The 22,962-nt window shown below is 35.2% G+C and overlaps 1 pseudogene; it reads right to left on the reverse strand.

The window, feature by feature from the left end:
- Positions 1 to 22,962, reverse strand: part of LOC142238147 (nose resistant to fluoxetine protein 6-like) — a 52,392-nt pseudogene that overhangs the window by 15,217 nt on the left and 14,213 nt on the right.

The following is a 22,962-nucleotide window of genomic DNA, read 5'->3' on the forward strand; positions in this document are numbered from 1 at the left end:
GGAGACGGTTCACCGGTCGCTGTCCACTCAGCCGACTGTCGATTGGACTCAGGAGTGTAGTGATGGAGCCATGTTTCATCCATTGTCACATATCGACGGAAAAACTCGGGTGTATTACGAGTTAACAGCTGCAAATACCGCTAAGAATCATCAACACGTTGTTGTTTTTGGTCAAAGATGAGCTCGCGCGGCACCCATTTTGCACAGAGCTTCCGCATATCCAAATATTGATGAATGATGTGACCAACACGTTCCTTTGATATCCTTAAGACCTCTGCTATCTCGATCAACTTCATTTTACGGTCATTCAAAATCATTTTGTGGATTTTTTTGATGTTTTCGTCGGTAACCACGTCTTTCGGGCGTCCACTGCGTTCACCGTCCTCCGTGCTCATTTCACCACGCTTGAATTTTGCATACCAATCAATTATTGTTGATTTCCTTGGGGCAGAGTCCGGAAACTCATTACCAAGCCAAGGTTTTGCTTCCACCGTATTTTTTCCCTTCAGAAAATAGTATTTTATCAAAACACGAAATTCCTTTTTTTCCATTTTTTCACAATAAGAAAAGTTGCTTCACAAAAGACGCTCTATCTCACAAACTAATTGACTTACAGATGTCAAATTTTGACACGAATCATTTGATGGTTGGTACTATATAAAAATAATACGCATTTAATACTAGCGACGCCATCTATGTGTCAGACCGGGGACTTATCAGCCAACCTGTTACCATGCATTAATGCGTCCGATGAGTGAAGTTTAATTTTCTCTTTAAAAGCAACAACTTGATTAGAGTGCTTCAAAGAGAAAATATCAACCCTTCCATCAACGGACGCGTTAACGCATTGTATGTAATTCAACCTTAAATCACAGTTTTAATTGATTAAAAAACTAATTGATTTCATTAGCAAAAAACCTAAACCCGCCTTGCATACACAATGTCGTGGGTTCGATTCCTGCTTCGACCGAACACCAAAAAGTTTTTCAGCGCCTCAGTAATGCTGGTGACATTTCTGAGGGTTTCACAGCTTCTCTAAGTGGTTTCACTGCAATGTGGAACGCCGTTCGGACTCGGCTATATAAAGGAGGTCCCTTGTCATTGAGCTTAACATGGAATCGGGCAGCACTCAGCGTTAAGAGAGAAGTTCACCAATGTGGTATCACAATGGACTGAATAGTCTAAGTGAGCCTGAATCTTAATCGGGCTGCCACTTTAACCTAACTAACTATTTTCAATCACTTTTTTAACTGACTCACTGTTTTTAGCATTTTGTTTCGCATTCATATTTGTAGGAACAGAAATCTTTGGCCATACAACAATAATTTTTTTTCAGTGCATATGGACCGGACTACTTTTAGGACTAGCTCCCATATAAACCGACACCCAGATTTGATTTCCGGAGCCTCTGACAAGAACAAGTTTGTTTTTATGCCCTCTAACAAACATTGGAAAAATTGATCCATATCGGTTGATACGAGGGCACCGTTTCATATTTCGAGATTAGAGAACAAAAACAAATAATAATCATCCAAAATCACTTTATTATTTTTCAAAATATTTCCCATAAATATCTATACACTTTTGCATATGTTTGAAGCGACTGTCGAAGCACTCTGATTGAGGTATCTTGAAACCATGCACTCTGAATGCATCAACCGCTTCTCCAGGTGTCAAAAGGTTCATATCAATATTGAATATATGCTGGTCCCACTAAAGCCTAATATTGTCTGAATGTCACGATAGGTCATATGACGATATTGTAATAGCATCATTGTTTCCGGAGCAACAACTGATTTTCGACGCCCTTCACGAAATTAGTCTTCACCGATGCACTGTTAATCAAAGCTGAAAATTGTAAAATATAATCGCACAAAAATGTTCAAGATATAATTCCACTTTTTGGATGAGATGAAATGTTTGAGTTGTTGTGAACAAATAGCGCTCATATCTCAAAATGTTTTAAGTACCCAGCAAAAAAAATTTGGAAGTTCTTCCAAAGGCACAACTATAAAAGCACTTCCAGAAGATGCACTCCCAATGATGTTCTTTATTTTAACTACCCAGTAAGATCTTTTAATTCATTTTTTTATAATTTGGTTTTTTAATACTTTAAATGGGTAATTTTAACGTTTTTTGTTTCAAATAGAGGGTGATACGGTCAAAATTTGGTCAAGGGAAAAGGCGTGTAAATCGGTGAAATCGTTTATTTAAAAAATCAAATTAAATTTCTTTTTCAAGTTCAATTAGTATAAAATTCAGGAAAAATATTCTGTTAGGCTTTCGCTTTTACAAATCCGAATTGCCGGGCCTCACGCTTGACACCTGCCATCAGATTTTGTACAGCCACCTTGTCCACCTTCTTCGCCGCAGAAAGCCTTGAACTGCTGCTCGTCCTTAGCAGTTTGTTTGGTCTTCTTTAGGTTCCGCTTGACAATAACCCAGAATTTCTCAATTGGGCGGAGCTCTGGCGTGTAGGGAGGGTTCTTGTCCTTGGGAACCACCTGCACGTTGTTGGCGGCGTACCACTCCATGGCCTTTTTACCGTAATGGCAAGATGCAAAATCCGGCCAAAACAGTACGGAACAAGCGTGTTTCCTCAGGAAAGGCAGCAGACGTTTATTCAAACACTCTTTCATGTAAATTTCTTGGTTGACAGTCCCGGAAGCTATGAAAATGCTGCTTTTCAAGCCACAGGTACAGATGCCAAACCAAATATTTCTTTGCGAACTTTGACAGTTGTATGTGCTTGAAAATATCTGCTACCTTTCCCCTTCCTTTTGCCGTATAAAACTCCTGTCCCGGAAGCTGCTTGTAGTCGGCTTTGACGTGGATTTCGTCGTCCATTACCACGCAGTCAAACTTCGTCAGCATCGTCGTGTACAGCCTCCGGGATCGCGCTTTTGCCGTCGTATTTTGTTTATCATCGCGATTTGGAGTCACTACCTTCTTGTAAGTCGATAGTCCGGCTCGATGCACGGTTGTAGACGATACACCCAGCTTATTTGCGGCATCTCGGAGAGAGAGGTTAGGGTTTCGCTTGAAACTACCGGCAACTCTCTTTGTCGTCTCAGCTGCTTCCGGTTTTCGATTTCCCTCCGATCCAGACTTCCTGGCTGTCGACAAACGTTCCCCAAACACTTTAATTACATTTGTAACGTAGCTCGGATTTTCGCGATGCGCGAGCAAAATGTTGATACGCTGCTCTTCTTGCTTGGACGGCATTTTGACAACTGAAGAGTGAATTCCAAAATCAAAATAGGAGCAACATTCTACACACACACACCTTCAAAATGAGGGGTGTTCAAGTTTTTTAAATGCAAAATTGAAAGAAATACGTCAAGTTTATATTGACCAAATTTTGACCGTATCACCCTTTAGGTAAAAAACAGAGTAAGAATTTATAAAATGGTAAAAATCATTTAAATTTTGTCGACAAAAATGCTAAATCCAATCTGAAAAAATTGTGAATTTTTGAAAATATTGAAAAATTTTAAAAATTATAAAAAATTTATAAAAAATTATTTATTTGACAAAATATCACAGAAGTTTTTAATTTACATCCAAAACATTGAATTCGGATCACACCTAAAAAAGTGATGCAAATTCAGTGCAACGGCTGTTGAAATGGAGGACTTCCGTCCTATGACAAGCCCATGTTAAATTCATCGCTTCTGCCTCAATTTTGCACCACTTCCGGATCCAAAAAGAACATTTTCATTACTTTTTTGGCGACGCTTTTTTTTGCTGGGGTACGTATAACCTCAAAAACGATAGGGTCTTCAGTTGGCAGATTTCAATACTAGGGTTGCCCAAAATATAAAAGACAATCCTCGTAATAATATATAGAGCCCCCATATGAACCGATCTCAAAGATATGATTTCCGGAACTTCTTGGAAGTACAACTTTCATCCGATCCGATTGAGATTTGGTAAGTGATGTTAGTCGATATAGGTACATAATTATATATAGCTCCATAGAAACCAATCCCCACACAATTTTTATACCCTCCACCATAGGATGGGTGTATATTAACTTAGTCGTTCCGTTTGTAACACATCGAAATATTGCTCTAAGACCCCATAGTATATATATTCTGGGTCGTGGTGAAATTCTGAGTCGATCTGAGCATGTCCGTCCGTCTGTTGAAATCACGCTAAGTTCCCAACGAAACGAGCCATCGACTTGAAACTTGGCACAAGTAGTTGTCATTGATGTAGGTCGGATGGTAATGCAAATGGGCCATATCGGTCCACTTTTACGTATAGCCCCCATATAAACGGACACCCAAATTTGGCTTGCGATTGCTCTAAGAGAAGCAAATTTAATCCGATCCGGCTGAAATTTGGTACATGGTGTTAGTATATGGTCTCTAACAACCATGCAAAAATTGGTCCACATCGGTCCATAACTACATATAACCCCCATATAAACCGATCCCCCGATTTGGCTTGCGGAGCCTCTAAGAGAAGCAAATTTCATCCGATCCGGCTGAAATTTGGTACATGGTGTTAGTATATGGTCTCTAACAACCATGCAAAAAATGGTCCACATCGGTCCATAATTATATATAGCCCCCATATAAACCGATCCCCCGATTTGGCTTGCGGAGCCTCTAAGAGAAGCAAATTTCTTCCGATCCGGCTGAAATTTGGTACATGGTGTTAGTATATGGTCTCTAATGACCATGCAAAAATTGGTCCACATCGGTCCATAATTATATATAGCCCCCATATAAACCGATCGCCAGATTTGACCTCCGGAGCCTCTTGGAAGACCAAAATTCATCTGATTCAGTTGAAATTTGGTACGTGGTGTTAATATATGGCCTCAAACACCCATGCAAAAATTGCTCGAAAGCGGTCAATTATTATATATAGGCCCCATATAAACCGGTCCCCAGATTTGACCTCCGGAGCCCCTTGGGAGAGCAAAATTCATCCGATTCGGTTGAAATTTGGTACGTGATGTTAGTATATGATATCAGTCCATAATTATATATAGCCCCCATGTAAACCGATCCCCAGACTTGACCTCTGGTGCCTTTTGGAGAAGCAAAATTCATCCGATCTGATCTGATATGATATGATATATAACAACCATGCCAAAAGTGGTCCAAAGCAGTCCATAATCATATATAGCCCCCATATAAACCGATCCCGAGATTTGGTTTTGGAGGAGCAAATTTCATCCGAGTCAGTGGAAATTTGGTACATTGTGCTAGTATATGGCCGTTAACAACCATACCTAACTAGGTCCATATCGGTCTATAGTTATATATAGCCCTCAGATAAATCAATCCCCAATCACACAAAAATTGGTCCATATCAAGTTCATAATTGTATATAGCCCCCATATAAGCGACCCCCATATTTCAATTCTGGCTCTCTACGTACCGTGCAAAAAGTCCATATCGATTCGTAATTATTTGTAGACTTAACTATACATAACTTTTTTGTCTAATATGTACCACGTATGGACTAACTCACAATTTAGAAAAAGATGTTAAGAAGTTTTAAGATACCACAACCGAAGTAATTCGATTGTGAATGACAGTTTTTCGTAGAATTTTCTACGCAATCCATGGTGGAGGATACGTAAGATTCGGCCGAACTTACGGCCGTATATACTTGATTTTTCTGATTCAATCACGAAATTAATTGATCCAATTATTATACCCTAAACCACATAGTGTTCAGGGTATAATAAGTTTGATCGGCCAAAAAATGTGCCTACCAAAAATATTGATTTTAAACCCCATAAAATATATACCGATCGACTCAGAATCATCTCCTGAGTCGATCTCGCGCTTGGTGTCCGTCCGTCCGTCTGTCCATGTATTTGTTGTTCACAGGATTCCGGTCGCAATTATTAACCGATTTTGATGAAATTTGGTACAGGGAGTTTTTTGGGCACAAGGACGAACGCTATTGAATTTGGAAGAAATCGGAGCAAATTTAGATATAGCTTCCATATATATGTATCGCCCGATTTCGACAAATGGGGTCACGTTGCGCTTTTTTTTCGAACGGATCATCACCAAATTTGACAAAAGGTAATCTTTTCCATCGCCGTTCAAGTCTGCAAAATTTCATTCAAATCGGATCAGATTTATATATAGCTCCCATATATATGTATAGCCCGATTTTCCCAAATTTGGCCATAGAACCCTTATTTATTAACCGATCTTACTAAAAGTTGGCTAGATCCAGTCCTCTATAGTACTAACTATATGTGCAAAATTTCATCGAAATCGGTCCAGATGGAGATATAGCTCCCATATATATATCACCCGATTTTGAAAAACTCGCCCCTAATAACCTTATGTTTGACCATACAGGCCTCATTTCTTAACTGATCTTACTCAAATCTTGCACAAGGTAACCTTTTGTGGTATTAATCAAACCCGCAAAATATTATGCAAATTGGTTCAGATTTAGATATAGCTTCCATATATATGCATCGCTCGATTTTCCCAAATTTGGCCATAATACTCTTATTTATTAACTAATGTTACTCAAATTGCAAATTTTGATGTACTAGCCGATAGTACTTATACGTACTTGTAGCTCTTACATAAGAATAGTGCTCGATTTTTACAAATTTGTATTTATTACCCACACTAATTTAACGATTTTCTCTTTTTTAATAATGAGCTTAATATTAGTGGCATAATAACTCCGTAGGTGCAATATCAACACAGCCAGTCTTGCTAGAAGTAGGGGAAATTCCCTATATGTAGGGGTTTTCTAGTATTTAGCGTCTTGTAGGGACGTAGGGCCACAATGTAGGACATTTTCACTCAACACAATTTGTAATAATTTTTACATTTTGGTGGCTCTAGAGGAGGAAATTAGAAGCCGGCAAGGCTTGATCTTTAATAATGTGTAGTAAACTATATTCCTGTAGAAAATTTTGTCAACATTTTATTTCTATAGAACATTTTGTCAAAATTGTATTTCTATAGAAATTTTTTTCAAAATATTATTTCTATAAAAAATTTTCTCAAAATTTTATTTCTGTGTTTTTTTTTTCTCAAAATTTTATTTCTATAGATTTTATTGTCAACATTTTATATCTTTAGAAAAATTTCTCACAAAAATTTGTTTATAGAAACTTTTTCCAAAATTTTATTTTTATAGAGATTTAACAAAAAAGATTACTAATTTGGGTAGAATTCTACCAACGGTGGCAACCGTGGTGGTAATACAAATTTATATTCTAAGTTATATACGTTGCATATTCATATTTTAAGATAATAAAGTACTAAGAACCATTTTATTTTTGTAAACTTTTTTTTTTAAATTTAACGAAAAATATAGTAGGGAAAATTGTTTGGGAATGTATGGGAAAGTAGTTTTTTTCCTTGTAGGGTAAACCGAACATTTTCCCTGGCAACATTGACTATGAGCTATAGTCAGATTGAGACAAAGCACCCATAAACATGTACCCCTTAATTTTCTTAAATATGCAACTGCGGTTTATCTTCCATACCTATATCAATGTTACCCCACAAATGCTTATGATTACTAATTCAGTAAGGGTGGTTTAGGGTATGATATAGTCGGCCCCGCCCGACTTTCTACTTTACTTACTTGTTTATTTATTGAAATGTCTTCACACTACAGCGCTGTGAATTGACATGAGACGTCTATACATTTCATGGTCTATGAAAATATTATGAACATAGACCAAGAAATGATAGACGTCTTTTGACAATTCACAATGATTTTGTTTATTTGAAGTGTGCCGTCCGTTATTTTTGGAAAACGAGAATTACCATTCAGATCAGTCAATTTGCATGTATAGAATTTTACATGTTTTTCCAATATTTGGTGTTTCATCAAAAGAACAAAGGAAAGAAAACAAATTAAAGCCAAATTAAACAAGTATATACGGCCGTAAGTTCGGCCAGGCCGAAGCTTATGTACCCTCCATCATGGATTGCGTAGAAACTTCTTCTAAACACTGCCATCCACAATCGAATTACTTAAGTTGCGGTGACGCTTGCCGATGGCAAGGTATCTTAAAACTTCCTAACACCATCTTCTAAATTGTATGTAAGTCCATACGTGGTATATATTAAATCAAAAAAGATCGATCCAATACGTATATAATTCAGTTTGACAAAGTAGACATAAAATTGTGACAAAATTTTCTACAGAAATAAAATTTTAACAAAATTTTCTATAGAAATAAAATTTTCACAAAATTTTCTATAGAAATAAAAATTTTGACAAAATTTTCTATAGAAATAAAATCTTGGTAGATTATTTTTGGCTCGAGTGGCAACCACGATTATGAACCGAATAAAATTTAAACAAAATTTTCTATAGAAATAAAATTTTGACAATGATGAAAATTTTATTATGAACCGAATAAAATTTTAACAAAATTTTCTCTAGAAATAAAATTTTTACAAAATTTTCTATAGAAATAAAATTTTGACAAAATTTTCTATAGAAATAAAATTTTGGTATTTTTGGCTCTAGTGGCAACCATGATTATGAACCGATATGGACCAATTTTTGTGTGATTGGACCAATTTTGGTATGGTTGTTAGCGACCATATACTAACACCACGTTCCTAATTTGAACCGGATCGGATGAATTTTGCTCCTCCAAGAGGCTCCGGAGGTCAAATCTGGAGAACGTTTTATATGGGGGCTATATATAATTATGGACCGATATGGACCAATTCTGGCACGCTTATTAAAGATCATATACTAACACCATGTTCAAAATTACAACCGGATTGGATGAAATTTGCTTCTCTTGGAGACTTCGCAAGCCAAATCTGGGGATCGGTTTATATGGGCGCTTTATATAATTATAAACCGATGTGGACCAATTTTTGCATGATTGTTAGAGACCATATACCAACACCATGTACCAAATTTCAGCCGGATCGGATGAAATATGCTTCTCTTAGAGGCTCCGTAAGCCAAATCGGGGGATCGGTTTATAGGGGGCTATATATAATTAAGGACTGATATGGACCAATTTTTGCATGGTTGTTAGAGACCATATACCAATATCATGTACCAAATTTCAGCCGGATCGGATGAAATTTTCTTCTCTTTGAGGCTCCGCAAGCCAAATCTGGGAATCGGTTTATATGGGGGCTATATATAATTATGGACCGATGTGGACCAATTTTTGCATGGATGTTAGAGACCATATACCAACACTATGTACCAAATTTCAGCCGGATCGGATGAAATATGCTTCTGTTAGAGGCTCCACAAGCCAAATCTGAGGGTCCCTTTATATGGGGGCTATACGTAAAAGTGGACCGATATGGCCCATTTGCAATACCATCCGACCTACATCAATAACAACTACTTGTGCCAAGTTTCAAGTCGATAGCTTGTTTCGTTCGGAAGTTAGCGTGATTTCAACAGACGGACGGACATGCTCAGATCGACTCAGAATTTCACCACGACACAGAATATATATACTTTATGGGGTCTTAGAGCAATATTTCGATGTGTTACAAACGGAATGACAAAGTTAATATACCCCCCATCGTATGGTGGAGGGTATAAAAATCACTCAATTGCAGACGAAAAAGAGCCATCTACGGTGTGCAGACAAACTACAGCGCTGTGAATTTACTTGAGATGTCTATATCTTCCTTGGTCTATGTTATCAATTGTGATCAGCTGAAAGCTGACAGTTCAATGTGCTTAAACGTTGGTTTTATGATCTTACCGTTAAAGTTAAAAGTTGACATTTGCATACAACTATGTTATCATCCAAAAAATTATGACCAACAAAACCTATACGTTTGATAAATACTTGAATTTAACAAACCTTTTCTTTAAAAGCGCATTAACTTCAAATATTTCCCAAGTGTTTCAGTTATTTGAGTGATACCACCTTCTTATTAGCTCATGTTGTTGATACTTACAAAATACATTTGGGTCATATGATGCGGTTGCCTCTGGTATCCGTTAGTGATTTGTAGTACCAAGAGATGCCACAAATACATCTGGAAGGACAGTCGAGCCAAGACACGGAATATGGGTAAACAACAAAATTCATAGGCCATCACTAAAAAATAATAGAAAAATAAATTGTATTCCATTAATTTGTCGTAGGAACCATGAGAAAACATGGTCTGTCTGCGAAACCAATGATTCTAATTTTTTATAGTGTTCTCTTCTCCAAATGTGATAAAATACAAAACAAAATAATGTTGTCATTGCGGAATGAATTACAATTTCAATTTAGAAAAACATGTAGTCGGCCACAGCATTTCGTTATGATTATGTTTGTGCACTTACTAATTATTTACTTACTTCCTGCCTTGCAAGCCATTCCCAAGACGGGAATACCACAAACAAAGACTATCCATAAATTACGATTTATTCCACTGAAGAAAGCTGTCCATATGGAAGGTTGTTGAAAAATTGCAATAGTTCCCATCAGACTAATGCTAATGGCAATCGGAAGTGCTACTAACCAGGCACCAATCTCATATTTCAGGACACCACGAACATTTCGTTGAACTTCTTCCTTGCTGAGGTATTTCAAGTAGACATCTCCACACCAAATGCCAAAGAGATAACCACCCATATTGGTGTAGAATGGTGTGTAGTTGTAGTAGAAAAATGGAATATCCTTGAAAAATCCATATCGATAGGCTCTATTTTAATATAAAATTTAATAATTACTACCACTTATCCTCTTGATATATGAGGTCAGTACAAAGTTCTCTTTTTAGTAGTATAAATAAAAAATATATTTGCCTTAAGGTTCCACATCTTTTTATCGAAAGTTGATCTTTTGAAATCGAACTTATGTGGTACTGGCCTTTACGGTGTTACTTACTCGGGTTTAACAATGAAAGTCGGTTCCAATTTCAAAGCATAATTTATAGTCATAGGAATAAGAACAGTCAAAAAGGATAAAGTTACGAGAACCCGTTTCTTGTATTGAGGATATCTATAATGGTTATAAGATACACAATTTTTAGCCGTACTCTTTCCAAGCATATAGGGCAAGGGAAATGAATTTGAGTAAGATACTTACTTAGAAATGAAGATTAAGATGAAAGTATAAAAGGCAAATAGTTGGAAATCAGCTGCTATATACCAAGTGTGACCGCTAACCTAAAAGTAGAATTGGAAATCAATCTTATTTTCAGTTATAAGAATGAAGCAGATACACCGACGGAAAAGTTTTCTTTTCTGAGGAACGAACTTTTCGACCAACGAAATTTTCCTTTACTCTAAAACAGATTTCTTTACAAGCAACTAACTACAGACAAATGTTGAAACGAAATACTTTTGACGAACAGAAATTTTGTTTGTCTTAAATTTCGTTATGAAGGAAAGTATTATTTCTTTGTGTGTACATATCTACGTAACTATCGGAATCGTTATCTTTTATGGGATTCATGTTAAAGTCCGGTATACCCATCTATTGAAATTCCTACTATCCCCACGAAAACAATATAAAACAAGTATATACGGCCGTAAGTTCGGCCAGGCCGAAGCTTATTGCGTAGAAACTTCTACTGAAAACTGTCATCCACAATCGAATTACTTGGGTTGCGGTAACAATTGCCGATGGCAAGGTATCTTAAAACTTCCTAACACCGTCTTCTAAATTGCAAGGTAGTCCATACGTGGTATGTATTAAACTAAAAAGGCCGAATAAATACGTAAATAATTCAGTTTGACTAAATATTCTATAGAAATAAAATTTTGACAAAATTTTCTATAGAAATAAAATTTTGACAAAATTTTCTATAGAAATAAAATTTTCACAAAATTTTCTATAGAAATAAAATTTTGTCAAAATTTTTCTATAGAAATAAAATTTTGACAAAATTTTCTATAGAAATAAAATTTTGACAAAAATTTTTAATAGAAATAAAATTTTGACAAAATTTTCTATAGAAATAAAATTTTTAGATTATTTTTAGCTCGAGTGGCAACCATGATTATGAACCGATATGGACCAATTTTTGGTGTGATTGGGGATCGGCTATATATAACTATAGACCGATATGGACCAATTTTGGCATGGTTGTTAGAGACCATATACTAACCCCACGTTCCAAATTTCAACCGGATCGGATGAATTTTGCTTCTCCAAGAGGCTCCGGAGATCAAATCTGGGGAACGGTTTATATAGGGGCTATATATAATTATGGACCGATATGGACCAATTTGTGCATGGTTGTTAGACATATAATAACACCACGAACGAAATTGCAACCGGATCGGATGAATTTTGCCCCTCCAAAAGGCTCCGTAGGCAACATTGTAAGAGACCATATACTGACACCATGTACCAAATTTCAGCCGGATCGGATGAAATTTGCTTCTCTTAGAGGCTACCCAAGCCAAATCTGGGGATCGGTTTATATGGAGGCTATATATAATTATGGACCGATGTGGACCAATTTTTGCATGTTTATTAAAAACTATATACAACACTATGTACCAAATTCAACCGGATCGGATGAATTTTGCTCCTCCAAGAGGCTCCGCAAGCCAAATCTGAGCGTCGGTTTATATGGGGGCTATACGTAAAAGTGGGCCGATATGGCCCATTTTCAATACCATCTGACCTACAGCAATAACAACTACTTGTGCCAAGTTTCAAGTCGATAGCTTGTTTCGTTCGGAAGTTAGCGTGATTTCAACAGACGGACGGACATGCTTAGATCGACTCAGAATTTCACCACGACCCAGAATATATATGCTTTATGGGGTCTTATAGCAATATTTCGATGTGTTACAAACGGAATGACAAAGTTAATATACCCCCATCCTATGGTGAAGGGTATATGTTAACAAGTGTACACGGCCGAAAGTTCGGTCATACCGAATATTATTTACTCTCCACCATGTATTGTGTATCCCATACAAACTACACCCAAAGATGTACTTTATTTTAACTACACAGGAAGTTCTTTTAATTTAGTCTTTTTTTTTAATTCGCTCTTTATGCCCTGCCCCAACCACACTGTGAAAAAGAGTACTATATGTTAAGTTAAAGCATATGTTTGTAACGCCCAGGACAACACGAGATAGATACAGTGTTCCTTGGCAATAATGCTCATGGTGGGTTCCTGAGTCGATCTAGCCATGTCCGTCCGTCTGTGACCACATTTTTGTGATTTAGGTTTAGTCCAATCCACTTTAATTTTGCACAAGTATGTGGTTTGCGTTAGTTTGACCCAATTGATTTAGGCAGAAATCGGTTCACATTTAGATATAGTTCCCATATATACCTTTCGCCCGATTTATGCTCATATGACCACAGAGGTCAAACTAGCACAGTGTAAGTAATTAAGATTGTAACTATACATGACAATTTTGGTTTAGTCCGATTTTCACGCATATGACCACAGAGACAAAAAATTAACTCCGATTTACGTGAAAGTTTGAACAGGAAGTATAATTAACATTCTTACTATACATGCCAAATTTGGACAAAAAGGACATGTTCACTACTTTTCAGGCGACGCCGTTTTTACTGGGTAGCAACTGACAGTCATATACTTTTGTATAGATTCGTGAAAACTCACCGAATTTTTCGGAGTGAAATTGTTAATCATAAAAATATTTTGCCACCAATTTTCTCGACTAAATATGCGACTTGGTTCGCTTATATGACGCCAAAATGGACCATCTGTTAGAGTGCTTAAGACAGTGCCATTAATCAAAACAATCAAGGCTACAGATGGTAAAAACCTAAAATATAATAGGAAAATATCAGTAAGAAAGCAAAGGAAATCACTCTGGCTAAAACCTACCTTAGCAAACGACCAAATACTATGATCACAAAATGTTGCATGCACTTTCTCCAACTGGTCTCAGGTGTAACATAATTGGCGTCCTTAAATTTTACATAGAGTAATAGACCACTCATTACCATAAATATTTCGATGATAGTTGAAGTATTGAGGATGCATAAGCCCGTTGTAGATTCGGCGATATTCTCAAAATATTCTGGATTTTGGACATGTAAGAATTGTACATAGAAAGTATGACCATGCAATACCATCAAGGTACAGACAGAGCGAAAGCCATCGAGATAGGAAAACTCATTACCAATTTTACCTCGATAAGGTTGGATGAGGCGATAGTAGTTTCGTGGTAGAGAGAATGATGTTAAAAGACGTGATACTAAATAGATAGAAGAAGATAGAACATTTTTTAGTTACAAATAAAATTGCTGAGATAACGAATATTTCCTGCTATAAACAGTTAAAATAGAAAATCAAAAATTATTTTAACCTTTTTAAGGATAAAAATTATAAAAAAAACAAACTTTAAAATATGTATATAATTTAGAATATAATCTAAAAATTCATATAAATTAGGACGTATTTTTTAAGACGATTTACTCACCTGGATCTTTGTGATCATTTTTATAAAAGTCATTGTTTTGATTTTCTTCCGTCTGATGTGTCCTCAGATAGTAATCGTAAACTGATGACAAAATAACCATTCCAATAATGAATTTGAAGATTTTATAGAGTAAGATTTCAGCAACATCTGAAATAGAGATTTATTCTAGATTGTTTGTCAAAAAAATAATGGTAATTATAATTTTTTGAATTTACCACAAAAATACCTTTTTTCCAACAAAAGAAAATTTGGCAATATTTTCTATAGAAATAAAATTTTGCTATAATAAAATGTTGACAAAATTTTCTATAGATATAAAAATTTTACAAAATTTGCCATACAAATAAAAATTTGACAAAATTTTCTATGGAAATAAAATTTTGACAAAATAAGATATTTTGTATGGTAAAAGTGTCTTAAAATATTTCAGAATAACTTCCTGAATCAATCTAGTGCTTGGTGTCTGCCCATTCTTCTGTTCATGTATTAATAAAAAAAAAATATTTGAATCAATTAGTTTCATGATTAAATCAGAAAAAAATGTTTTTTTTTTGTAGACTTAAAATGGAAAAAAGTAATCTTTATTATAAGGAAAATAAACCAACTCATGGGGAAATGTAAGTATGTTGTATTTCACTTTTTGAGATTGCCAGAATGCGTTATTAATATAATATAAAATTAATAAAATTTTTGAATTTTTAATTACCATTTATGAAATTCTACCTTCTCTTAAAATTAGAAAAAATATACTTTTTGCAATAAAAATAAGTTAATTTTAACATGATTTTAACAACGAACTTTTTTTTTTATCCATCTTTCACGTGGTCCAAAGGAAAAAGAATCTTTCTTCGAAACATTACACCACAGCCCAGAAATTGTTCACGTAAAATAGCTTCGTTCCATTTTCTCACCGTGATTCTTGTCAAATATCTAAGAAAACAAGTAAGGAAAGTCTAAAGTCGGGCGGGGCCGACTATATTATACCCTGCACCACTTTGTAGATCTAAATTTTCGATACCATATCACATCCGTCAAATGTGTTGGGGGCTATATATAAAGCTTTGTCCCAAATACATACATTTAAATAACACTCGATCTGGACAGAATTTGATAGACTTCTAAAAAATCTATAGACTCAAAATTTAAGTTGGCTAATGCACTAGGGTGGAACACAATGTTAGTAAAACAAATATGGGAAACATTTAAATCTGAAGCAATTTTAAGGAAACTTCGCAAAAGTTTATTTATGATTTATCGCTCGATATATATGTATTAGAAGTTAAGGAAAATTAGAGTCATTTTTACAACTTTTCGATTAAGCAGTGGCGATTTTATAAGGAAAATGTTGCTATTTTGACCATTTTTATTTATTTATTTATTTTATTTTATTTGCTTTCCCATGCACAAGACCAAGAAAGTCTCATATTTCAGTATGAGAAGTTTAAAATCATAATGTACAAGTAAATAAATATAATATAATTACAATATTAGGTTTCATGAAAAAAAGAAGAATTAATCAAAATAGAACTATGAGCAAATAACCTTAATATTTTATATTGAAAAACTGATTACAGACTGTAAACACCAAAAACAATAGAAAAGGAAGATTGGAAAATGGGCGACGTCATACCAAAAGTTGCATTTACGGTGTTCATACATACACGTTCGTTCATTTTTAATTTGCAATATTTTTTGTTAAAAACTCACAAATGATGTTAAATTTTGTGTAAATAATAATGAGGAACTTTTGATTGTTCGATTGTTCTACGACATTCCCTGATATAAATTTCTTTTTATTCTTAGTTTAATTTGTGGAACAAAAAATCATAAACGACACGTTTGCATCGAACGCCGTCAATGGTTTGATACCCTCTGCTGCCATTTTCCCATCTTCATCTTCCATTGTTTTTGGTAAACACACTATTATAATTTAAGTTTGACAATTGTAAAAGGAGACAAATAACAACAATTAAAGTAAAATTTATAAAATTTATAATAACAGATAATGGATAAAGAATATTAAAATTGAAAATATGAAAAACAAAAACAAACAAAAAAAAAAATTGACGAAAATTTTATAACAAATAAAGGAAAGTTAAAAATAAAGATAAATATTGCATAAAAATAAGAGTACATATTGCATGAATACGAAAACAAATTTTAAGAATTAAAACTGGCTAGCAAACAATATAGTGTAAAAAATGATAAAGAAACTAGTTTAATTATTACTCAAAAACGAGATAACATTTTTCTTAAATGCATCTGCGTTACTTATACATTGGATATTATAAGTAAGAGGGGTTTTAGACGATGCAATTGGTTGCGTGCAATTTTTTGTATTCTCTTTTAAAGTTGCTTCTTAAAAACTTCAGCATTTATACGTTGAAATTTTTCATGCAATCGCTTGAAATTTCAAGTTTCAGAAATGTCAAAAAATTGCAAGAGGAACGGAAAACATGAAATTTTTTCTACCCCCTTTGCTTCTCTACCCCGTTTGCCTACTAACAAGAATTGCGTGCAATTATTGCATGCAATTATTGCATCGTCTAAAACCCTTCTAAGTGAGTTCCACAGACGGATGGAGTTAATAAAAAATTGCCACTCAGAGACCAAACAGCTATGACGAAGCAAAATTAATCGTTTTCCTCTATTAAATCTTGAAAAACGCAGGCGTTGAAATAAATGCACAGTGTGACCACTATAAATAACCCTATGCAAGAAAACAAGGGCTCTTAACTTAAGTAGATTGTGAAATGTCATGTCATACAAGCATACTGAGAAAGCCGAAACACTGTCATATCTTCGTATACCATATACGTAGCGGGTAATGCTATTGAACGTCCTATTCATTCTCTGCATGGTTAGGGCATCGCACTTAGCAAAAAGTATTGAATACACACGCCCACACATAGCAGTAATATGGTCAGACCACGTCAGAGTGCTGTTGAACATCACCCCAAGATTTCTGGCCCGCTCCACTATCCCAATCGTCTGATTATCTATCCTTATGTCAACATTAACTCTAGACCTCACAGTTCGCCCTTTAATTACCAAACACTTAGATTTTATTGGGTTAATAGTAAGACCATTGGGCGATGCCCACATTGATATCCTCCCAAGACCCTCATTCAATAGAGCCTCACAACTACCAATTGATGACGGTTCGCACCCTATATATAACTGAACATCATCAGCATACATTCGCATCCGACAATGTCTCACCTGCGTAGGTAGATCATTGTCGAAATCAGAAAAACATATATATGGGAGTTATATCTAAATCTGAACCGATTTCAACCAAATTTGGCACGCATAGCTACAATGCTAATTCTACTCCCTGTGCAAAATTTCAATTGAATCGGAGTAAAAGATTGGCCACTGTGGTCATATGAGTGTAAATCGGGCGAACGATATATATGGGAGCTATATCTAAATCTGAACCGATTTCATTAAAATTTGGTACAATTGACTACACTACTAATTGTACCCTTAGTGCAAAATTGCAACCAAATTGGGTTAAAACTCTGGCTTCTGGGACCGTATTAATCCATATCGGGCGAAAGATATATCTAAAATCTGTACCGATTTCAATAAAATTTGGCACACTTTACTATAGTACTAATTGTTCTTCTTGTGCAAAATTTTAAGCAAATTAGGGTAAAACTCTGGCTTCTGGGGCCATATAAGTCCATATCGGGCGAAATATATATATGAGAGCTATATCTAAATCTGAACCAATTTCTTCCAAAATCAATAGGGTTCTATTCTGAGCCAAAACACATACTTGGGCCAAATTTGAAGTCGATTGGACTTAAACTGCGACCTAGACTTTGATTACAAAAATGTGTTCACGGACAGACGGACATGGCTATATCGACTCAGGAGCCCACCCTTGGTTGAAATCGGTTCAGATTTGGATATAGCTCCCATATACGTGTTTTTCTGATTTCGACAAAAATTGTCAAAATACCAACATTTTCCTTGTAAAAACGCCACTGCTTAGTCGAAAAGTTGGGAAAAATGACTTTAATTTTTCCTAAACTTCTAATACATATATATCGAGCGATAAATCATAAATAAACTTTTGCGAAGTTTCCTTAAAATTGCTTCAGATTTAAATGTTTCCCATATTTTTTTACTAACATTGTGTTCCACCCTAGTGCATTAGCCGACTTAAATTTGAGTCTATAGATTTTGTAGAAATCTATCTAATTCTGTCCAGATCGAGTGATATTTAAATGTATGTATTTGGGACAAACCTTTATATATAGCCCCCAACACATTTGACGGATGTGATATGGTATCGAAATGATATGGTATAAAATCGGCCCCGCCCGACTTTAGACTTTCCTTACTTGTTTATGTATGTTAACGGCGATTATCATTCTTCTGCCAGCCATGGTTAGATAAACACAGGATTTTATTTTGAAGACAATGTATATAAAGGGGTTCCATAGAGGATACCCACTGTATAACCAATACTATCGGTAGGTATATTTTTCGAGCAGATCTAGGCTACTATACTATAGTGTATTTAAATATACCGGCAATTACCTTTTTGTGATGGCTTTTCTTCTGGGCCTCTTTCGCAATATTCAATAAAGGTTTCCAGTTGTAAACCGTATTTCTTTTGAAATTCTTCATTGATACATTTTTCAATCTGCGATGAATATTTCGATCGTATTTCAATATCCAAAGGTCTTTTATGAACCATTTCGAAATACTCGAGAATCTAGGGAGTAACAAACAAAACAATAGATTAAATTCCAGAAATTATTATGGAAATTTATAAAATCTCCATACTTACCTCTTTATCCAATATTCCGGTACTATTAGATGAGTTTTCATTATAATCATCTGCTTCGAGAAACGGCATACATTTCTCTAGACACACGCCAAAAAATAGCCTATCATGATGATAATGAAATTTGTGCATATTATGAACTGCAATTTTTGCCACAACTCGGACGAATTATCAGGCAATATCTGAGCATAAACCATGCAATAGGTAGATGCCACAACTGATGTGGCATTAAAGAAACACATATCATAATCATCGAATGTATAAAGTGAAGGAAGCTCTTGTTTGGCATCTGGAAATAAGTATACATAAAAATAAGCACACTGGAAAAAAAATATTGTCCTGAGGCCAAAGAATGCGAATGTGTGTTTTGCTTACACAGAAGACATCTTTCTCTAATATAAAGTTTTTTTCCTTGTCCAAAAGACGATAAACTTTTCTATAATGTCGTTTTTATACTCACCACCATTGAATGGTGATGAGGGTATAATAAGTTTGTCATTCCGTTTGTAACACATCGAAATAACGATTTCCGACTATATTTACATTCTTGATCAGGGTGAAATTGTAGAACGATATAACCATGTCCGTCTGGCCGTCTGTCTGTTATAATCACGCTACAGTCGTCAATAATGGTTCTATCGTCCTGAAATATTCGTCTTTTGTCTGCACGCAGGCCAAGTTCGAAGATGGGCTATATCGATCCATAGCTCCCATATGAACCGATACCCCTTTTTGGGGTCTTGGGCTTCTAGAAACCGTAGTTTTTATTCGATTTGCCTAAAGTTGAAAATCTAGAGGTATTTTAGGACCGCAAATAGGTGTGCCAAAAATGGTGCCTACCGGTTCATGTTTTGGAATAGCTCCCTTATAGACCGATCTCCCGATTTTAATTCTTGGGCTTCTAGAAATCGTAGTTTTTATCCGATTTGTCTGAAATTGGAAATTTAGAGGTATTTTAGGACCACAAATAGGTGTGCCAAAAATGGTGCCTATCGGTCCATGTTTTGGAATAGTCCCCACACCGAAAGAATTCTCTTCGTTAATTTTACGAAGAATTCTTCATTAACTATTCTTCCTGAATTCTTCATTCAAATAACGAAATTTTCATTCATTTTCGTAAATTTTATGAAGAACATTTTACGAATATACGAAACTTCAACGAAACATTCTACATTAACTTTTCTTCGTAAAAAGTTCGTACTTTTAACGAAACTTTCTTCACATTTCATGAATTTTGTGAAGAAGTTTTTACGAATATTTTACGAAACATTCTGCGTTAAAATTTCTTCGTAAAAAGTACGAAACATTTTCTTTGAAATAACGAAGAAGTTTCATTGAAGTTGTAAAATGTCCGTTCGAGGCATTAAATTGTGTTTTATAATGTGCTTGATTGTATTCCTTTATTTTATTTTTTATGCAAGCCTATGCTACTTCTCATTTGGGTAATAGCGCGCTATGAATACAAATTTTTCATAAAAAGTACGAAACATTTTCATAAAAAGAACGAAATTGTTTCATAAAAAGTACGAAGATTTTTCATTAAAAGTACGAAGATACTTCATAAAAAGTACGAATTTTTTTCTAACAAACTACGAAAATTTTGAAAGAACTTTTCTTCGTAAAAAGTACGAAATATTTCGTACTTTTAATGAAAAGTTTCTTTGGTTGTAAAACAATGACAAATTTCGTACTTTTAACGAAATTTTTCGTTCTTTTTACGAAGAAAATTCTTTCGGTGCATATAGACCCATCTCCCGATTTTATTTCTTGAGCTTCTAGAAACCGTAGTTTTTATACAATATGCCTGAAATTTGATATCTAGAGGTTTTTAGGACCACAAATAGGTGTGTCAAAATGGTGCCTATCGGTCCATGTTTTGGAATAGCCCCCCTTATAGACAGATCTCCCGAGTTTATTTCTTGGGCTCCTAGAAACCGTAGTTTTTATCCGATTTGTCTGAAATTGGTAATTTAGAGGTATTTTAGAACCACAAATAGGTGTGTCAAACCGTAGTTATTATCCAATTTGCCTGAAATTTGATATCTAGTGGTTTTTATTACCACAAATTGATGTGTATCGGTCCCTGTTTTGGAATAGCCCCCATATAAACCCATCTCCCGATTTTATTTCTTGAGCTTCTGGAAATCGTAGTTTTTATCCGATTTGTCTGGAATTTGATATCTAGAGGTTTTTACGATCATAAGTAGTTGTTCCGAATATATTGTGTATCTGTACAGTTTTTGATATATTTCCTTATAGGCTTGCCATCCGTTTCGGGTTGTAGATTCTGTAGGTTTTTCAGAACCACAAGTAGGTGTGCTGAATTTGGGGTGTATCGGTGCTACAGGTGTGCACGTGAGTAATATTTTACTCACGCTCACGCACACTCACGACGGAAAAATCTTACTCACGCACACTCACGAAAAGAAAATTTGTACTCACGCCCGAAATGTCGTGACTCACGAAAAATTTTATGACTAATTTACTTTAGAGACGTGTCTGAAATAGAGGTGTGCACGTGAGTAATATTTTGCTCACGCTCACACACGACGGAGAAATCTTAATCACGCACACTCACGCACGATATTTTTTGGTAGGACTCACGCTCACGCACGTTCACGAAAAGAAAATTTATACTCACGCACGAAAATCTTTTAAATGTCGTGACTCACGAAAAATATCGTGACTCACGAAAAATGTCGTGACTCACGAATAATTTTATGAGTAATTTACCTATAGAACCTGACTAAAAACATAAGTATGAGGGCGTTATAAAACTGGTTAACACCTAGGATGTCACTAAAATTATAAATGAATTCAACTCGTAAGCATTTTATGTTCGTAAGCGGGATTATTTTCGTGACTCACGCTCACGCACGACATTTGATTGGTTAATCACGCTCACGCACACTCACGCCGTAGCCGTCAGCGTGACTCACGAATCACGGGTGAGTCACGAACATTTTCGTGAGTCACGACAATTTCGTGTCACGTGCACACCTCTAGTCTGAAAACATGACCATGATTAAAATCGAGAGCGTTATAAAACTCTTAACATCCCAAGTTTCGCTAAAACTGTAAATGAATTCATCTCGTAAGCGTTTTATGTCCGTGAGCGGGATTTTTTTCCTGAGCGTATTTTTCTGAATTTCGTTACTCACGCACTGTCACGAAGAAATTACGCACGACTTTTTGTTTGATAAGCACGCTCACGCACACTTACACCGTTGTCATCAGAGTGACTCACGACTCATGCGTGAGTCACGAAAATTTTCGTGATTCACGACATGCACGTTTTTGCCATAGCAACAATATAGCAGACTTATCTCCCGATTTAACTCCTTTGCCTTATATTAACCGTAGTTTTATCCGATTTGCCTCAAATTGTAAAGGATTTAGTTTTTATCGGTCCAGTTGGTAAGGCTTCCATATAGACCTATTTGACTTCTTGAGGGTATAGAAGGCGCACTGATAATGCAAAATAACTTGAAACTGAAAGTAAAATTTCCAAATTTTTCTTCTTCTAATCATTTGAATAATCGGCGTAAAATTCTACAAATTTTAGATATCAAATCAAGCGTTGTTTCATTATTTTCTTGCACACTTACACAAGGTGTTTATAATTCCTCTAAAATTCATACAAAAATTGATGTTATAAATCCAGAATCTGATCTAGTCTTCATAGGTAGAATATTTAAATTTATCTTCGAACTGGTCTGCTTAGGAGAATATCTGTCATCAATTGCGTTTTACACAAACACATATGGATTTCAAATATTTTT

This window comes from Haematobia irritans, chromosome 5 (assembly GCF_050003625.1).
Source record: "Haematobia irritans isolate KBUSLIRL chromosome 5, ASM5000362v1, whole genome shotgun sequence".
Classification (NCBI taxonomy): Eukaryota; Metazoa; Arthropoda; class Insecta; order Diptera; family Muscidae; genus Haematobia; species Haematobia irritans.